General features: G+C 41.1%; 1 protein-coding gene across 1 annotated transcript in view; it reads left to right on the top strand.

Annotated features, from left to right (window-relative positions):
- The first annotated feature begins 17,071 nt into the window (after positions 1-17,071).
- FAM3C (FAM3 metabolism regulating signaling molecule C) overlaps positions 17,072-18,023 on the top strand; it is a 29,660-nt gene continuing 28,708 nt past the window's right edge. Inside the window, exon 1 of the mRNA XM_052668925.1 lies at positions 17,072-17,211. The gene's annotated coding sequence lies outside the window, so the exon portion shown is untranslated. The remainder of the gene's footprint in view (positions 17,212-18,023) is intronic.

Here is an 18,023-nt window from a genome sequence, read left to right as displayed (position 1 = left end):
TGCATAGACGTGCCAACTTGTGTTTGAAAATAAAGGAAACGCTATCAAAGAAACACGCTGTCAAACACATTTTCTTGTAGATATAGTATCCAAGCACTGATGACTGAGATGAATGATTTAATTAGAATTTGAATTGTGCAGAGATTGTTTTATGCTAACATGAAGAAAAAAAAAATAGAAAAAAAATGATTCTGTCCATTTTTGTTAGCCTGTGGCTTTTGTTGACATTACCATCAATAAAACTTCAAGAATAAAGGCTTCCTGTAAGGCAAATAAACAAACCTATTTCTATGTAATTATTATCATATGTCAGGCAGTGAATGTTGCAAGCTGTGATGCTGCTTGCTAAGGGATTGACTGCTAGACCATGGAATTAGCCTTTAGAAATGCTTTGCCTGGAGTGCTGTTTGTTTCTGAAATCAATTATGGAGCAGTAATAAAGAGGACTGTTGTTTTTGTTTTTGTTTTTGTTTTTGTTTTTCTGTAGGTGCCAAAGAAGATGAAATGATGTCAGGTATCACCCCCTTGTACTCTGATACAGAAGCATATCTAGCAGTGCTGAATGAATCGTGACTTCTAGTGACACTTCTTCAACCATAGCAGGATCCAATACAGAAAGAAAAAGTATATTTTTTCGAGTATTAGAGTGCCACTAAGAACACACAGGCTCAACCAAACAGCAATTGGGAGATGAAGAAAAGAACAGGTGACTTACACAGGTCTGTTCTGTGACCATGACAGAGGGTGGTGACACTGGAACAGGTTGCCCAAGGAGGCTGTGGATGCCCCATCCCTGGAGGCATTCAAGGCCAGCTGGATGTGGCTCTGGGCAGCCTGGTCTGGTGACTGGTGACCCTGCACATAGCAGGGGGGTTGAAACTTTGTTTGATCATTGTGGTCCTTTTCAACCCAGGCCATTCTGTGATTCTATGATTCTGTGATTTTAGATAGGCAAGGGTAAAGCAAAATTGATTGCTGGGTCTTTCCAGCATGCTGATGGACATGAATGTGTCTAATAAAAGCTTCGTAGCTGTCAGCCAGATTTGTATCTCTTCTTGGGGAATCAAATTAAGCAACAAGCTGACAAAAATCACTATGGCTAAAAAAAACAGTGCTAAAAAAATGTGACTACATATAGAAGCAGGAAAAGATATGGTAATGTCATTTCAAAGGTGCAGTTAAACTTCTCTTTAGTTTTTGAGTCTGTTGCTAATCTGAATCCAGTGAGGCTTGTGGTGACTGAAAGAGCTTCTGATAGAGTTGGAGACTGAAAAAAAGTCCTGTACAATGAATTGGGTGATTTCATCCAGTTCCCAAGAGAGGCTCATCTTTGGCACAGAATTATTGCTGCTCCTGCCACTAACTGGCATCTGTAAGGGCAATCTGAACAGAAAAGCTGAAAGCACTGTCAGAGGATAGAAAATGAAGTTTGTACAGCGTCACTCAGGTCAGGCCTGAGATGATCTTGCAGGAGCAGAGAACTTCTCAGACCTCAACTGCCTGAGGTCTGCAGCTCACACTACTCTACAAAAGCACTCATGTTTCTCCCCGCACCACTTATGGTCACTTGCCTGTCCTTATGCAGTTTTCACCACTCAATTACTTGAGCAATACACACAATCTCATACACACACATGTATTTTGTGAAGCACCAAAGTGTTTCTTATTTTTATTTTTTAAGAGAGAATAAAATGCAATATAAATTACGTAGTATATTCCAGGTCTGTAGGCAGGAACCTCATCCTATTGCTTAAATATGACAAAATTAAATACATAACATTGTCATTACATGTGATCAGTGCTTTGTTCATCTTTTTATTCTTTTGAGATTTCACTGAAGATGACTACAGTCAGCTATTTGATATTATCTGATATTTCTGCAGTATCAGAACATTCAAGTGCAAAGTGGCACTGCTGTGCTATTTGTGAAGTGCTCCACCTTTTCATCTGTTTGCTTTACTTTGACAACAATTTAAAAAGTAGTCTCCCTTAGAAATATGTACAAGGAAGTGTTTTATATGCAAGCCTGAAACTGCCCAGTTGTGAACCAAATATACTTATTCTAATGAGTCTGCAAGCTTTTATCGTCTCAGGAAAAGTATTATACATACAAATAGATACAAAAAATATCTCAAACCACCTCCTGTAGTGTTGCCTCGCGCTCTCACTACGTGAGAGCTCCCTGCAAACGGTGTACCCTCGACCTATCAAGCAGCTCGTACTCGTATGATGCAGTCTTGAAGAATGCTCTCTTTATTGAACAACACATCCCTTTATATATTGTTGCTTAGCACTATAGGACCACCTATACAAGGTATCAGGTTACAGCACGTACTACTTTATTGTTTGATTTTGCAGTCGCTACAATTTCGCAATCAATCTCTACTACACTGTAGGAATGAGACGTTACACATTTCGTTTTATCGGTGTCCATCTTTATGAGAATCAACCTTATGCTCTTGAAAACAGATATTTCATTTACACAGGTGCTTGCAAAGTGCACTTGCCAGCAATCAAACATTTAATAAGAAATGTCAAGGCTACGGCACTGAATGCTGTAATCTGTTACCGTCATATTAACGTTACTTTCAAGAATCAATTTCAACAAATTAGTTAGATGTCTTTCCTCTCTCTAGGCCTTAGCTTGAAGATACTAAAGCTACAATAGCATTTGACATTTATTTTTTAATCTGAATTTTAAAGTGAAAATTAAGGTGGTTATGTCATAGTAGGACTACATTTTCATCACAAATATCATCACAACTTGCAGCTGCAGCTCAGCATAGACTTGGGATTAGAACAGCTTCCATCCTCTATTCCATAGCTGAAGTTCTTGGGGAAACAATGCAGAAAAACCTGTACTTGTATATATTTTCACAGCTCAAGCCACTGCCATCAGAGTACAGTTGATATTGCTTCATAGTTTGCTTTATGAGATAACCAGAAAGTCAATAGAATATCTATTGATGTTGAAATTGCTATGTATCTTGTGTTATCTCTGTGTACAGGTGTGGCTGTGAATATCCAACTGAACTCTCAGGTATGTAGCAGTAAGAAGTAAGAAGTAAGAAGTAAGAAGTAAGAAGCAGTATGTTAGTATGTGACAAGGTCCCATACTCACACCAGAACTGGCACCTCTACATGATGGCAGTGATACACTGCATTGTACAGGAGTCTGTGCAGCCTTCCCAGGCTCAGGAAGCTATTCAGCGTGTGAGCTGGGAGGTTTGCTTTTATATAAAGAAGATCAAATTAGTTTTAGTTTTTAGCAGCAAATTCTGCACTGTCTTTCTTTATTCATTCAGCAATGAAGCCCGTTCTTTCAATTGTGATTTATTGGATCGATTTAAAAGTTTACATTTCTTTTTCTCCTTAGTTAGTGCTATGTGATAGAGCTTCCAAAGATTTGGGATGAAAAGACAGCACTATGTCCTTAGAGAAAGTACAGCTCTACTTCAGAAAAGTTTCTTACAGAGTTTCATTATGTCTGTAAGGCAGATAACCACAATTGCATCTCTTCATACTCTTCACACTACCCCATATTCATTTGGATGATGATCAGATGGCAGATGTCCATTTCAGCCAGGCAGGTTGAGGGGAGGTTGCATTCTGCTGCCATAGGTCATGAAAAAACTTCATGCATAGTCATGCATTCTGAACCTGTAATTGTGAATTTAGGTAGGCTTTGCCAGGCTCAGAATGCATTCTGTTGGTTCCCACCCCCTCTGCCCTACACACCTTTCTGTGAGCCGTGTGACCCTTTCAAACTATCTAGAAGCCTTGGGACAAAGATCTGTGCTTTCTGAATCCTGCAATTCTAAAGGCTTCTGCTGGGCAGTGTCTCACTCTGCTAGTGAGTCCAGTCAAGTCACAGAAAGAACCTCATCTTCTCTCCAGCTCTGCGTACTCTGCTCCTGCCTGCTCCTTTCCAGACTATCAGATGCATTAAGAGCTGCACGTGCAGATTGAACTTTCAATGCAAGGACTGCAAAGTCAGCGTCTAAAACCTACCAAAGTTCCTGTGCGTGTGCAAATCAGTTGCATAGTGGATCCCATATACTATAGATATCTCACCCTGTGCCTATACTGATTTGCTTATATGTAGAACACATAAGCATATAGGAAGTGGTTGCTTATCTTGGATTTCTGAACATACAGACTCTCAGATATTTAAGAATCCTTGAAAAATGACAGAAAAGCAGTAATTCAGAAGGTGATTCATTGGTAGGGTGTGCGCACCTGGTAGAACAGACTAATCTTCCAATGTGATCATAATGCAAGTTCAGTCATAAGGCCAGACAATTTAAATGAGAAAGGATGCACATTTACAAGAAGGATAAACTGAATTAGGTTCTTAGATTATTTCAGAAAGCTAGGAAATTATTTAGGCAGTGCATAAGATAAGTTGTGAATGGAAAGCCTGAGGGATCACACTGAACTGGAAATCCATGTGAGAAATGGGGAACATGGTTTGTAACTAATCTTGCACTGCTATTGCTGACTTCCCTAGACAGGGCTCTATACGTTTACCTCTACCTAACTTCCTTGGATTAAATGCTGTGTTTTTCTGACTGACTGCATACTAAATGGAGTGAAGCAGAAGAGTTTAAAAAATTAATTCCTCCTCTCCCTCTTATATCCTATGTATCTCTATATATCTGTCTTCTGGAGAAGTTATAAACTTAAAAGTCTTTCTAAGAGACAAAATAGTTACTAATGGAATTCTTAAGCACTGCAACACAGAGAGAAATGAGAATTGCCAGCAGAAGCCAAACGAAACATTAGAAAGAGGCCAAAGATACAGAAATTTGAGATTGAGTGAAATCTATCCAGAGGTCTTGTATAACTAAACATTTGGAATTTCATTTAAAAATAGCCTACTAAATGTAAAATATTCCAATACGGTAGATGAAAGTATATCCACAGAAAGGTTGAACCTGCTCACTTTGAAGTCAGTGAGGGTAAAATTCAGGCCTCAATATTGTGGAAAGAAATAGGATCATCCTTAAGGCAAGTAACTTGAGTGTGGGTTAGCCCAAGAATGCCATTAACAGACAGAAAGAGGAGTATGAGCTGTAAGATAGGCTGACACAGACTTTTCATCTGATGCCCAGTTGCTCTGTTTTTTTTCCATCCAGCACAGTAATTGCTACACCATGACAAAACTCAATGTAAAATTTAATTGCTGTGTAACAGATAATTTGGTCTTAGATCCAACCCTGCCAGCAACTCCTGCTCAAATTTGTTAAAATTTGATTTCATGTGCTTCACAAGTCACACGCATACAAGGAGTTGATCAGTGTAAAGCAACGGGAGGTTTGCCTTGACATCAAAAGGTCTTGTCAAAAGATGTTCCCAGCCATTTATGGGTGAGACCATGCAACGGGGCTTACTCAAGTGTAGAACTTTGCACCTCTCCCCTTACAACTTTATGAGGTTTCTGTTGGCTTTATCTTCAAGTTTCCAATAATCTTTCTGGGCTGAAATTCTGCTATTCAGTGTGTCGTGCACTACCACAATTTAGCAGGCTAATAGTTGTTATCAGTACATTTAGTATTTGTATATTTTTTCTGCATTTGACATTGCATCATAAAAAGGATACTGAAGCTTTTCCTAAAACATGTTTAGTTTGGAATGTCAGATAACCAAGAACAACATGAATACTATGTATCCTTTTTTGGAAAAATCTGGTGTGAGTTCAAGTTATTATTACTTGCATGACTCTCTCCTACCATTCTTTTTCTGTAGATTCCCAATGAAGAAGTACATTCAGTGCATAGGTCATGTTGACAATACTGCCTCACAGAAAAAGGGGAGAAACACTCACGTGTCCTTCTGTGAGCTAAGCTGTAAGGATAGTAAGCCCCTTAATTGTAAGACTAGTAAGTAAGAGGTGAAAAGAACAGTTAAGAAAGGTGTTGTTCTCATTGGCTAAAGTAAGAATTAGAAGATTATCTGTCCAAGGAACACACACAAAAAAATTATTTCAGTAAAACTTTTAAGTGAGTATGCGAGGCTGCGGACTGGTTATCCTAATGATATTACAGAACCACAGAATCATAGAATTGCAGGAGTTGGAAGGGGCCTTAAGACATCATCAAGTCCCATCTCCTTGCTAAAGCAGGTTCCCTTCAATAGGTATCACAGGTAGGTGTCCAGACAGGTCTTGAATATCTCCATAGGAGACCCCACAGTTTTGAACAGCTTTCTACCTTTAAAAATGAAGTATTGTTTATTAGTACTACAATGATGTACTGGAAGAACTAATCAGTTGTGAAGCACTGTGAAGAAATATACTAGTCATAGCAGGGATATGTCATCTCCACGTCACCATGGCCATTACTACCTGTCTTGTGTTCAAGCATGACCTTCGATGTCTATACACCTATATGGGGTTAGCCTGCCAGATCTGCAGTAAAATCCATGTGATTTTATACCACACTAGTAAAAATAGATTAAACATTCTTTTGCAGAATTAGGCTCTGTTCAGGTATAAAGAGCTGCAAGAAATATATTTTTTTCCATTGGAAGATTTTAATATTTCAAAATCTGGAAAGAAACCAGAAGTGCTGAGACTTCTCATGGCATGATGAGAAGTCATGCTCTGGGGCAGCCTGTCTGCCTTGCACCCTGCATGTCTGAAGAACTAAAATTGCCAAGAAGACAGAAACTGGAGGGTCTTTCCTTCCCAGCCTTCAGCACTCTATCAGCCCCAAAGCTAAGAGGGCTGTAAGCCTAAGGTCCTAGAAAGGCTGTCAAGAAGACAGAGAGGCAAACTGTCAGGCTCTGTTGTCTTGGAAACCTGCCTGGATTCCATTGGAAATTGATCAAAAATGGAAATTCTCTGGAACATTTTGATTTCAATTAATGGCATATCCTGATGAGAAAAATTTTCATCAGAAATTTTCTAGACAGATTGTTCACTGCTGGAAGTAGATAAAGCTATTCCATACCTTTTTTTCTTCTTATTATTTTTGCTCACACATGATTTGCTAGAATCAGATTAATGGGCAAATCACTCGAAAGATTTGATGCTGAGGTTTTACTCCAGGAACCTCTCTCTCTGGTTGAAATCTGTGTTCCAATTTCATCATTAAATCCTCATTTATAAAGAAATTTTATTAAGTGAAGCACACTGCTACTAAAAGATAATCGACTGCTCTCTATTACATTTTCCATATATCTGTCATTGCCCTTATCTTCAGAACAGCTCCTGCACAATTAAATTGTACAGGCAGCTTGCCTCTGATTGAGGATGCACATTAATACCGGATTAGTCTTAAACACAGGAAGGGAAGATTTCCATGGAAAGCTTTGCATATGCTTCTGTAAGCAGTTTGTTCTCACTCTATGTTCATGTATGTAGCAATTGTAGCAGTGCTGCAAGAAATAAAATCTAATCCTCAAAAAGCAGCTTCAGAAAATGTAAGATTTCCTGGTTATTTCAAATCAAAACCGGTGATATGCAGATAACAATCGTTCTGCAATTTAAAATCTGTTTTGAGATTAGGTGGGCAGATATTGTCTAACTAATGTGAAATCAATGAAGACCTTATTAATGCAGAAATAGTATTACTTCAAATACCATGGCAACCAAACATCTCAGATACTTCTCAGCGGCTATATGTACCATGTAAAGGAAGAATAAAATTATTTGTATGACTGATCTAACCAAAGTAACAAGCGTGGTAGTTTAACACCCATGGGCAGCACTACAAAGCCACTCTCTTACTTTCCAGCCCTCCTGCCCCACTGCGGGTGCCTCCCCATGGGCTGGAGCTCCTTCGGGCCTCATCCACCCTGCCCTGACCTCAGCACCCTCAGGTCTGCTTCTCTCTCATTTGTCAGCCCTCTCCCCCAGCTGCTGTGCAGCAGTTGTTCCCTCTTTGAACTCTGCTTTCCCAGAGCACACCCAGTGCCACTCACAGCTCAGCTCTGACCCTTTTGGGAATCAGGTCATGTAGAAAAGAGAAAAGCAGTGGAAGTTATAGTCCTTGATAGTGGCATTTTGGACTCTGCTTTTCATGAGACATCTGTGAGAAATCTTAGCATAAAAGATTTGAGAAAATTTATATGATGTGTATACAACACTGAAAGAAAAAACTGCATTCAGCTGTACATTGCCCAAATCTAGTGCTGGGCTACCCCAGTGGTTTGCCTTGGTTGTAGTACAGCCCATGGCTTTCACTGAGACTGCAAATGATGGAGTGTCTCTTGTTAAATAAACAGATATGCAAAAGACTTTAGAAAATAGGATTAACTTCAGCATGATATTAACACATAGCAGAAATGGTATAAAAAAGACATGCTTCAACTTAGAGAAATCAGCCAGGTAAATATAGTTCGCCTTAGGGAAATCAGCCAAGTAAATATAACAGTGGAAACTCTGTGGGGTAGCAGATCTACAGAGGAGGGTGTAGGAGCTGCACGCAGCCACAGCCTAACACCAATCAACAAGATTGCTGTGGCAAAAATGAAAAAAAACATCATCTAAGAGAACTGTGTGCCATGAATAATTTTGTGTTGGTAGAGCTAAAATAGAGAGCTGTGGCCAGGTTTGGGCACTGTGTTTCAGAGAAATTGAATAAACAACAACAACAAAAAACAACCAGAGAATGAAAGTCTGAAAGACATGCCTACAAACAAGTGTTTAAGCTGAGACATGAATACAAGCCCAACAAATTGTTGAAGAGTTGGAAAACCCCTGACATCAAAGGGTAACTTTTCTCAGTTACTCAGAAGCTGAATCTTCCTGCTTCTCATGAGTTCTTTCTTTCCTATGAACACTTCGAAACTGAGATAAGTATTCTCCCAATGTCACTATTTGAACTAAAATTATCTGCAGTTGCCATCATATGGAAATATAAATTTTTACAAATTTACCAAAATGTACATTGTTGTTTTTTTGTTTGTGTGTGTGTCAGAAAATCAGTAGCACTGGTTTTTGCAGCAGCATGAGAAACAATTAAAAGTTCTGATGTATGAAGAGTGAATGCCCTGGTGCAAAAACAAGGTGTTGGTTCTGACAGGATACCTTGCTTAATGAGATGGTTGTTGAAATGGACTGCACCTCATTCCGTATCACTTTGACTATTGAGGTAAGCCTCCTTCAAAAACATTTGAGTTTCATAGACTCACAGAATCCTTAGAGCTGGAAGAGATCTTTAAAGGCCATCTAGTCCAACCCCCCTGCAATGAACAAAGACACCACAGCTAGATCAGGTTGCCCAGGGCCTGATCCAGTCTCACCTTGAAAGTCTCCAGGGACAGGGCATCAACCACATCTGCAGGCATGCTGATCTAGTGCCTCACCACCTTCACTATAAAGGAGTTTTTCCTTATATCTAACCTAGATCTCCCCTGTATAAACTTGAAACCATTTTCCCTTGTTTTATCACAACAGATATTAGTAAAAGAGTCTGTCCTCTTCTTTCCTGTAGCTCCCCTTCAAATATTGGAAGGTTGCTACCAGGTCACCTCAGAGCCTTCTCTAGTCCATGCTGAACAGCCCAAGCTCTTTCAGCCTGTGTTTCAGCTCTCTAGTAGGAGGAAGTACTCAGTGAGACAAGTTTTTTTTTCCTTCAGAGCTCAGAAGTCCCCAGTGATTATCACCAGATGAACAGAAACTCACTGCTACATTTGTTTTACTGTTTAGCAAGGCTAAACTTCTGCCCCAGCTGGACTCAGAAAAACTTCTGACGTAGGAGTTTTCTAGCTCCAGCAGAGCCAGAGCCTTATGGCTTTCACTGTTAATGTCGCTGTGCGACTTTGAGACTCTCAGCAGTTGCAGTGAGATTTGTAGAGGCATAATATGAGCAGGAAGATGACAAGTGAAGAGTATCAGAGGGCGTAGGGATTAGCTGAGGAGGTGACAATCCAAGTAATCTCATAGCTTCTCACAGTTCTGGTTCTTTCTGATTCTAGGCTGAGAAATGTTTAATCTGGTCTCTGGATAAATCAGCCTGGCCTGAAGCCAGCCGCATTTGGATCTGCTTCAGTAAAAACAAACCATGTTTGCTAAGCAAGTTATATTTTTCACTTTCAAAGCCACTCAGATACCTCTGTTACTAGTTCAGTAACAATCTGTGGTTAGAGCTAGATTGTCAGGCTTTTTTCAGGGATATGCCTGTCAATATACAGTGAAGGATGCAATTTCTTTTCTGTGGTTTAGTGAAACACGACAGCAGGGTTGGAGTGATCACCAGTGTCTCCGCTTTTTTTCTTTTACTCATCATTTGAGGCTTAGAAAGATAGGATCCGGCCATTCCATGCTGGTGACGTGTATGTGAGCTGGCAGAATCCATAATTATAGAGGCTGCTTTCTATTTCTGGATGAAGTGTAATGTTTTTTATTATAGTACCTCCTAAGGGCCCAACACTGTACAAGCTCTACCCTGTAGGCTGAGCTTCCTTGTCTTTTTTTCCTATCACATGGAGGTTTCTTGACAAGATAGGATTCTCTTCTTTCCTCTAGAAATGCATACACATGACAATTAGTGATGGTTGCTCATGGCTGGTAACACAAGAGCTGTTTTCTGGACTAAGCACTGAGGGGTGGGTGATGATGGACAAATTGTCCATCACAGTGCACATTTCTTGTGGAGTTACACAAGTGGAGAAAAACAAAATGATGATGGAGGCTAGAGGCATGTGACCTTTGACAACCTGAAGACAGCTCATTTTCCACCTGCAAATCTGCATCTGTAAAGTAGATTTAGTGCCCTGGCGCACTTAGTGCTTTTAGTGCTGGGAGGCTGGGGGCTCCATCCAGCATAGCAGAGCAACAACCAAGTCTGACCTCCCATCACCACTTGGGGAAGAAGCAAGCCTTAGTATGGGTAAACTTCCTGCAGTGGAGAAGGAGGTCTCAATTTGTGATTAGCTGGCTAAGGGAGGTTGTTTCTTGATAGGGCTTGAATCTGGGGTACTGGTGACTGGTAAGGCTTGTTGGACCCTTGAACTTTCATCCTCTACTGCTCTTCCATATGACCAGCAATGATATTGGCTAGGGAAAGCATTGAGCATGTCAAGAATAATTACATTACTGGTTGTGATGGTCAAAGCCCTGAGACAGTTTCCTCCTTGATCCTGCTATGGAAGAGAAAGGGTTTGAGGGGATGCTGATAGATGCTGCAGATCATTGGCTGGATGAGCAACTGGCATCAACAGTTTGTTTTGTTTTTGACTGTGGGGCTCTCTGAGTGTCAGCAATAGCTAGGAAGAGACAGGATTCACCTGTCAGAGTGGCGCACAAGTCACACTGCCATCTGGCTGGGCAACCAGTGGTAAGTAGATCTTTAAAGTGGAAATGACAAGATGATGGCCCACAATCAACCAAGGAAGTGGTGGACCACTTTGGCAAGCAAATTGCATGGGATAATGTGGACGAGATACTTTGTAATCAACAGAACAAGGTGAAAGGGCCCCAGTTAAGCAAATGCACATAAATAAGCAAGTACTAATATCACAACATTATGGAGAAAGCTCTCATTTCTTTTTAGGAGTATCAGTGTGACTTGGTGAAGTACTTGCACATCCATGCATGCAGCAGGGATAACCAACAGGGGGAATGAGAGATTGCAGGAGGAATTAGAAAAGTTGTGACAAGCAATAAAAGTTCATCTGGAGACCAGTATTCCACACTTAATAGTGTACACTTGAGACTGGTACTAAATCCAGCACTGTTCAACTTCTTTATTAGTGACCCAGATAGTGATACACAGTGCACCTTCAGCAAGTTTGCAGATAATACGAAATCAGGAGTTGTTGACAGAATGAAATAGAGGAAATTTTATTTAAACATTAAAAAAAACACACAAAAAAACATTTTTACTATAAAACAGAACACATTGCCCAGGGACTGTGGAGTTTCCATCTCTGGAAATAATCAGAACTTGACTTCAGAAAGGTCTGAGCAGAGTGGCCTTTTCAACATTACATGTTTTGTGATACTGTGCCAAAGCAGGTTAACTGAAGAATAGAAAAGTTACAATTAGCAGGGAATACTGTTATTAAACTTCAAATGGAGGTTTTAAAAGCTTTCAATTCTCTCACATTAGGAAACATGACAATATAAGTGCTTGTGTCATTTACCAGCTTTTGGAATGCAATTCTACTGCACCGGTAAAGCATATTATTAACTTCTCACTCATTTTTATTAATGATTCCCATCAAATAAAAAACCATTGCTGTACAATTATCAAATTTCAATAAAGGAGCAGATACATTTAAATATAGTGCCTGCAAGGAAAAGAAATGAAACAGTATTTAAAAAAAAAATAAACAGAAATAACATCTTGCGGAAACAAAGCATTAATAAACATGAACACAAGCTGTATATGCTCCCTGTGAGAAAGTATGGTACTTGGACAAGTTTCATAGTGTGGAAAATCATGTTATTGCAGGACATTGAACACGAATGCTCACCTCTCAGAGTGCGATTTCTGAATACACACAGTACTGTATCTCTGTCAGTACAGCTACAACTTCCACCTGGTGATGCTTGTTCTTGATCTGAATGAGTATGATCTCAGTCTTAAGTGTTGTTCAGAATCTACTCATCTAAAATTTTAAGATTTTAAGGACTTCTAAAGCTCTTCAGGAAACTGCCTAGATTCAGTGCTATTGTAGGAACCACAAGATCTCCACATCTGCAGTCTGGAGGTGTTGCATGTGGTTGCCATTTTGCTCTTCATTACTGCAGGCACATTTCATATGGTTCTCCAGCTCACTGCAATTTCTTGTAAGCCCTCAAGCCACCAATATTTCACTGTGTCTGCACTAATAACTGTGTACCAGATGCTGAGACAAATATTCATTGGTCCAATGTGGTAAAAAGAAAAAAAAAATTACTAACTTCCACTTCTGTCTAAATGGCAGAACGTCCTTTCTTCATTGACACCAAACACAAGAACACTACATTTCATAAAACGTTAATGTCACCATATAAAAGGAATAGCTTTTCTAATGTTCAACTTTAACAAACAGCATAGGAGGTTCCCCCTGTCCTGCATTTACAGAGGACTTTGTTCTATACCATAGTCAATATAGATGAATTAAATAAGAAACCTTGCAGTGTAAATGTGGCTTTAAATACTTGCAATTATATTAATGCCAGTGGAATTTTGCCCACTTGTATACATAACTCCTTTCATAATCAGATGCCTTGAACTTGAAACAAAGATGGGTATAAATAAAGGGAAGAGATTTGAAACTTTTGATATGATCGCACCTGGAGTTTATTTTGATTTACTTTAGAAATAATGGAGGATATGAAATATCAGTCATGATAAGTGCATCAATGGCCAAAAAAAAAAAAAAAAAAAAAAAAAAAGCTTTTAGAGGCATTCAAATCCATCCTTTGGACTCAGAGTTTCTACAGAAAACTTGATGATGCCAGGAAGAAAGCTTTGAAATTTCTAAGGAAGAATCTTCTATGCATGTTCTTGCCTGTTTGAAAGAGAAAGAAAAGGGGAGAAGAGTGAGCTTCAAGTTGTGTTTATATATTTTCATTTATATTTATGTTTAAGTGACTCGCAAGTCAGTGAAAATTAGAATTTTATTTTCAAGTGCTGCAGTGTAAATTGCCTGGAGCATTTCTAAGTAATTTCTGCTTTTTTTTTTTTATTATTACTATTATTTTTTATTTTATTTTCTCTTCACTTTATTTTCTTTTTCTTTTATTTAAAGGTCACCTAGGAGCTGTGTCTTACTCATTTAAGATAGCATGGTCGTACTGATCCTATGAGATGTCAAGATAAGTGTTTCCTATGACAGCGCTACTATGTTAAGAAAATTAACTCTCATAACTCTTAAAGAGTTAAGAGTAAGAGTCTTAAAGAGTTCTCTTAAAGAACTCTCTTAAGTTCTTTACAAGGAGAGTAGTTAGGCCCTGGAATGGGCTGCCCAGGGAGGTTGTGGATGCCCCGTCCTTGGACGTGTTCAAGGCCAGGTTGGACGGGGTCCTGGGCAACCTGATCTGAATGTGTACGTTTGGTGGCCCTGCTAGGCAGGGGGGTTGGAACTACATGATCCTTGAGGTCCCTTCCAACCCGGGTGATTCTGTGATTCTGTGATTCTGTGATAACACAGATCTTCCAAGCTTCAGAGAGTGAGGTCTCTGCCAGCACTCTGAGACTGGCTCATTCAAAACTGCACAGAAAGATCAGCTAAGGCAGAAGCATCAGTTTACAGTGCATAAATGTAAAGTTTATGCTTACAGTAAAACGTAGTTTTAAAAAGCCATCAGGAATTGCTTTCATGCCAAAACAGAGAATCAAGACTGGTTACTGATTAGCAGAATTAAATATTGCCAGGAGCAATAATCAACAGCCTGAAGATAAAGTATCTGAAAAGGCTCATGTTCATACTTTATCTTGTTTCCATTTATACCTCTCAGCATTGGGGTGCTAAATAAGGCATGTGGAATTACATAATTCTGCATTACTTATCTTTTGTGCAATTACTTGAAGGAAATGCTTTCATTTTCTTAAAACAAGCATCATGCAGTGCTGTAATTTCATTCAGTAAAAATTAACAGCTATGAGAGATGCCAGAAAGTAAATTCAAGACATGCTATAGACACTAGCAAATAAACTCATCTGAGATGTGAGTTTCAGATTAGGCCAACAAATTTATTTTTGTTCAGATTCTGTGTACCTGAATGCTTAAGACTCTTTGGAGTCCGACATTTGAAAATTAAATATCTACAATACTGGTAGGTTTTTGTTTGTTCTTGTTGTTTTTTTTTTCGTTTGTTTGTGTGTTTGTTTTTTTTCCTTAGTGGTTAACTGGTAAATTATATGAAGGTTGCTCCGAAAGTATTGCCTCCTATTAATCGACATGAAAACTACAACAAATTCTTTTGGGGGCATTACTTTCAGAGCAGCTCTTGTACAAGAGAGGCTTGTTTAGATGAGCAGTGTAATTAATACACGTTAGCAAACTTCTGTCAGCTTGATTCATAAAAGAAAGTCACTATTGCTCAATGCTGTCTCAAGTTCTCTAATTTTCATGCAGGAGCTCTTCTGACATGTAGCAATGGCATCTTTGTCACAGTGGTGCTTATACATGCCCAGATCTTTGCACACTGCAGTCAGTTCTTTGTCATGTGATATTTTAAAATCACCCCCTAATGCCAGTGTTTGTGATAACAACTGGAACATAGAAGCACTTCACTATGGGGCCACAAATGACAAAAAGCATTTGTGCAAAGGTTGCATTTGTAATGCTACTGTGTTGCGCTGATCATCTGATTTACCAAAGAGTGATTGTGATTCTTTGGTAATGAGTCGTTAATAGCAGCCTACCTTCAGCTCCTCACAGCACTGTGCGTAGTAGACTCACACACAGGCACCTGGACTCAGAGCCTTCCTCAGCCACCTTGGGTCTGGAGTAATGCCTCTTCTTTGGGCTCCTACCAGCTGGCTGCTGTATTTCCATGGAAATGGAAAACCAGAACCGTGACTAGTCACACTCTGTGAGTTATTAGTGCCTATTCAGTCACATAAATGATTGCTGTTATTTAATCACGGCCATTCTCAAGTCTTACTTCTCTAACTCAGAGACAGATATATTCTGAGGTATCGGTTACTGCACAGATAATATTATTTCCTCTTTTAATAATTTGATACTTCTATTATCTTTTTAAAACGGTTATTCCAACTGCAAACATTTCCTTATCAAAGACCCAACCTCCTTATACCACACTGACCTTATGAGTCAGCTATGCAGTGTCACCTGGTATGCAATCAGGAGAACACAGCAATAATGTCAAATAAAGATATACCCATAGCAAACATTTAGAATAAAGAGCTATGAAGTCCTTCTTTTATATTTCTTTGCTCTTTACAACATTACTGTATGACTGAAACTTGAATGGATTTAGGAGCACTTGCTGAGGAAATTACTCGGCTGCCATTCAAACAAACATCCTGCAGCCAGGAGCAGCTGGGATCAAAATGTGTTATTTTAAACCTGTCAAAAGATGTGTTGACCAGAGGTGGTTAAAGTAAGACATGGAAACTTCCTTTTGTCAGCCTGGCTTTGATGATGAGTGATATGCCCTATATTTTGGGTGTGACTTTGTTCCCTACAAAGAAGCGAAGCACCACACTGATTTTGCAAAAATGCTCTCTTTGTGGTTTGACAGCAACGTAATTGAGTCTGGCTGTCTGCTGCGTGAGCACTTTCTATGTACACCACAGCAACAGCCCAGCTGAGGGAGTTGCATCAACACAATCTTTATTCCACAAAGCACAACGGTGAGTGCCCTGCCAGTCTGCCTACCTGCCTGCCTGCACCAACTCGTGGTGGAGTTAGATGGAAACGAGCACAGAAAAAGGAGAAGAGAATAAGAAAAATCAGCAGTCACAAAACAACACTAAGGGAAAGGGATTACCTATTATTATTATTATTATTATTAATAACTCAGATCAGCTCTGTCTGAAGAGTTGGAAAAAAAAAAAAGAAGAAAAAAAGATTTTTTTTATTTTAAAGCAGAAATTTTTCTGGTCTGTAGTGGAAAACAAATTTGGCTACATAATTTTCCAGAAAGATGTTTTTGAAGCTGACAGAATAGCAGAAGACTTTTAAGAAGTCCTGTAGGGACAGGACATTGGTTTTAAACTGAAAGAGGGCAGATGGTTTAGAATGGATGTAAGGAGAAAGTTCTTCGCTCAGAGAGCAGTGAGGTGCTGGCACAGCTGCCCAGAGAAGCTGTGGATGCCCCATCCCTGCGGGTACAGGAGACCAGGTTGGGTGGGGCCCTGGGCAGCCTGAGCTGGAGGGGTGACAAACTGCCCACGGCACGGGTTGGGAATAGATGGGCATTGAAGTCCCTTCCAACCCGAACCATTCTGTTATTCTATGATTGCCAGGTGCGCGCAGCCCCACGCTGTTACCTTTTGAACTCATCGTTACGGAAGTACAAACACAAGCAGAGCAGCTCCACGACCCACTGCCAGGACGACCCTCCCCGGCCCGCAAGGCCGCGCCTGCGGACGGGGTGCGGCTGTGGGCGGAGCCGCCGCCGCGGGCCCGGTCCGCCACCGGCAGGGGGCGGGCACGCCGTTGCGCGCCTTCCTCTGCCCGTGCAGCGGCGGCAGCGCTCCGCTTCCTTCTCGGTCGCCGGCGGGCGGGCCGGGGCAGGCTGCGCGGCAGTTGAGCGGAACGGAGGCGCTGCGCGACGTGGCCGTCGCCGCCCATCAGCAGGTAGGGGTCCGCGTCTTCCGCACGACGCCCGCGCTCCGCTCCTGGGGCGGGAATTCCTGCCCCGGTGGCAGCGCCTCGGCTCCCCTGCCCGGGCGGCCGGTCCGATGCTGGCCGCGTGCCCCCGCTCCCGACTTTCCCCGGGGATACAACTTTCAGCGCTCCCTGCCCCCTCCCTCTCCGCCCTGCCGGCAGCCGCGGCCGGCTCTCCGTCCCTCCCTCCCGGATCCTCCCGTGGGCTCTGCGCCGTGGAACAGCCGCGGCGCTGCGCGGGGGCGGCTCTGGGAGCCCCTCCGGCCGTAACGGAGCGGCTCTCCGCCCTCTGTAGGGACAGGGGGAGGTGGGGAGTTGAGTGTCCCGCTTCCCCCATAGACAGCGTTTTATTGCTGAAATAAGGCGGCTGGGCGCAAAGGTCTGCCTTTTCTGCGATTTCTCCTTCTCTCGAGTGGTGAGGTTGTGTCACGGCGTACCTGTCCGAGCCGCGTGTTTCCCTTTGCGTTTCTGAGGTTTTAAAGTAAGGAAAAGCACGGTTTTGTGATGCGTGCCTCCAGCTGCGCTGAACGCCTGAGCCGTTGGCAGGCTGTGTAACTTGGTTCTCTTTGTTTTCTCACTTTTAGAAGTGTGATTGTGTGGTTTAAGTGATAGTAGTGACTCCTGACCTCTGTAAAATATTTGCGTTTTGCTATCTATCCGTGTATGTAATGGATATGGAGTAGCTTTAGGATACTGCGTGCCCTGTCATGCTGTGCACACCTGGAACCTACACTGTTCTTTGCAGGTGCGCACAGCTGGCAGCTCCTTTCCACCTAACAAAG

Source organism: Tympanuchus pallidicinctus, unplaced genomic scaffold (assembly GCF_026119805.1).
Source record: "Tympanuchus pallidicinctus isolate F22 unplaced genomic scaffold, pur_lepc_1.0 scaffold8, whole genome shotgun sequence".
NCBI lineage: Eukaryota > Metazoa > Chordata > Aves > Galliformes > Phasianidae > Tympanuchus > Tympanuchus pallidicinctus.
This window is presented reverse-complemented; position numbering and strand designations above follow the sequence as displayed.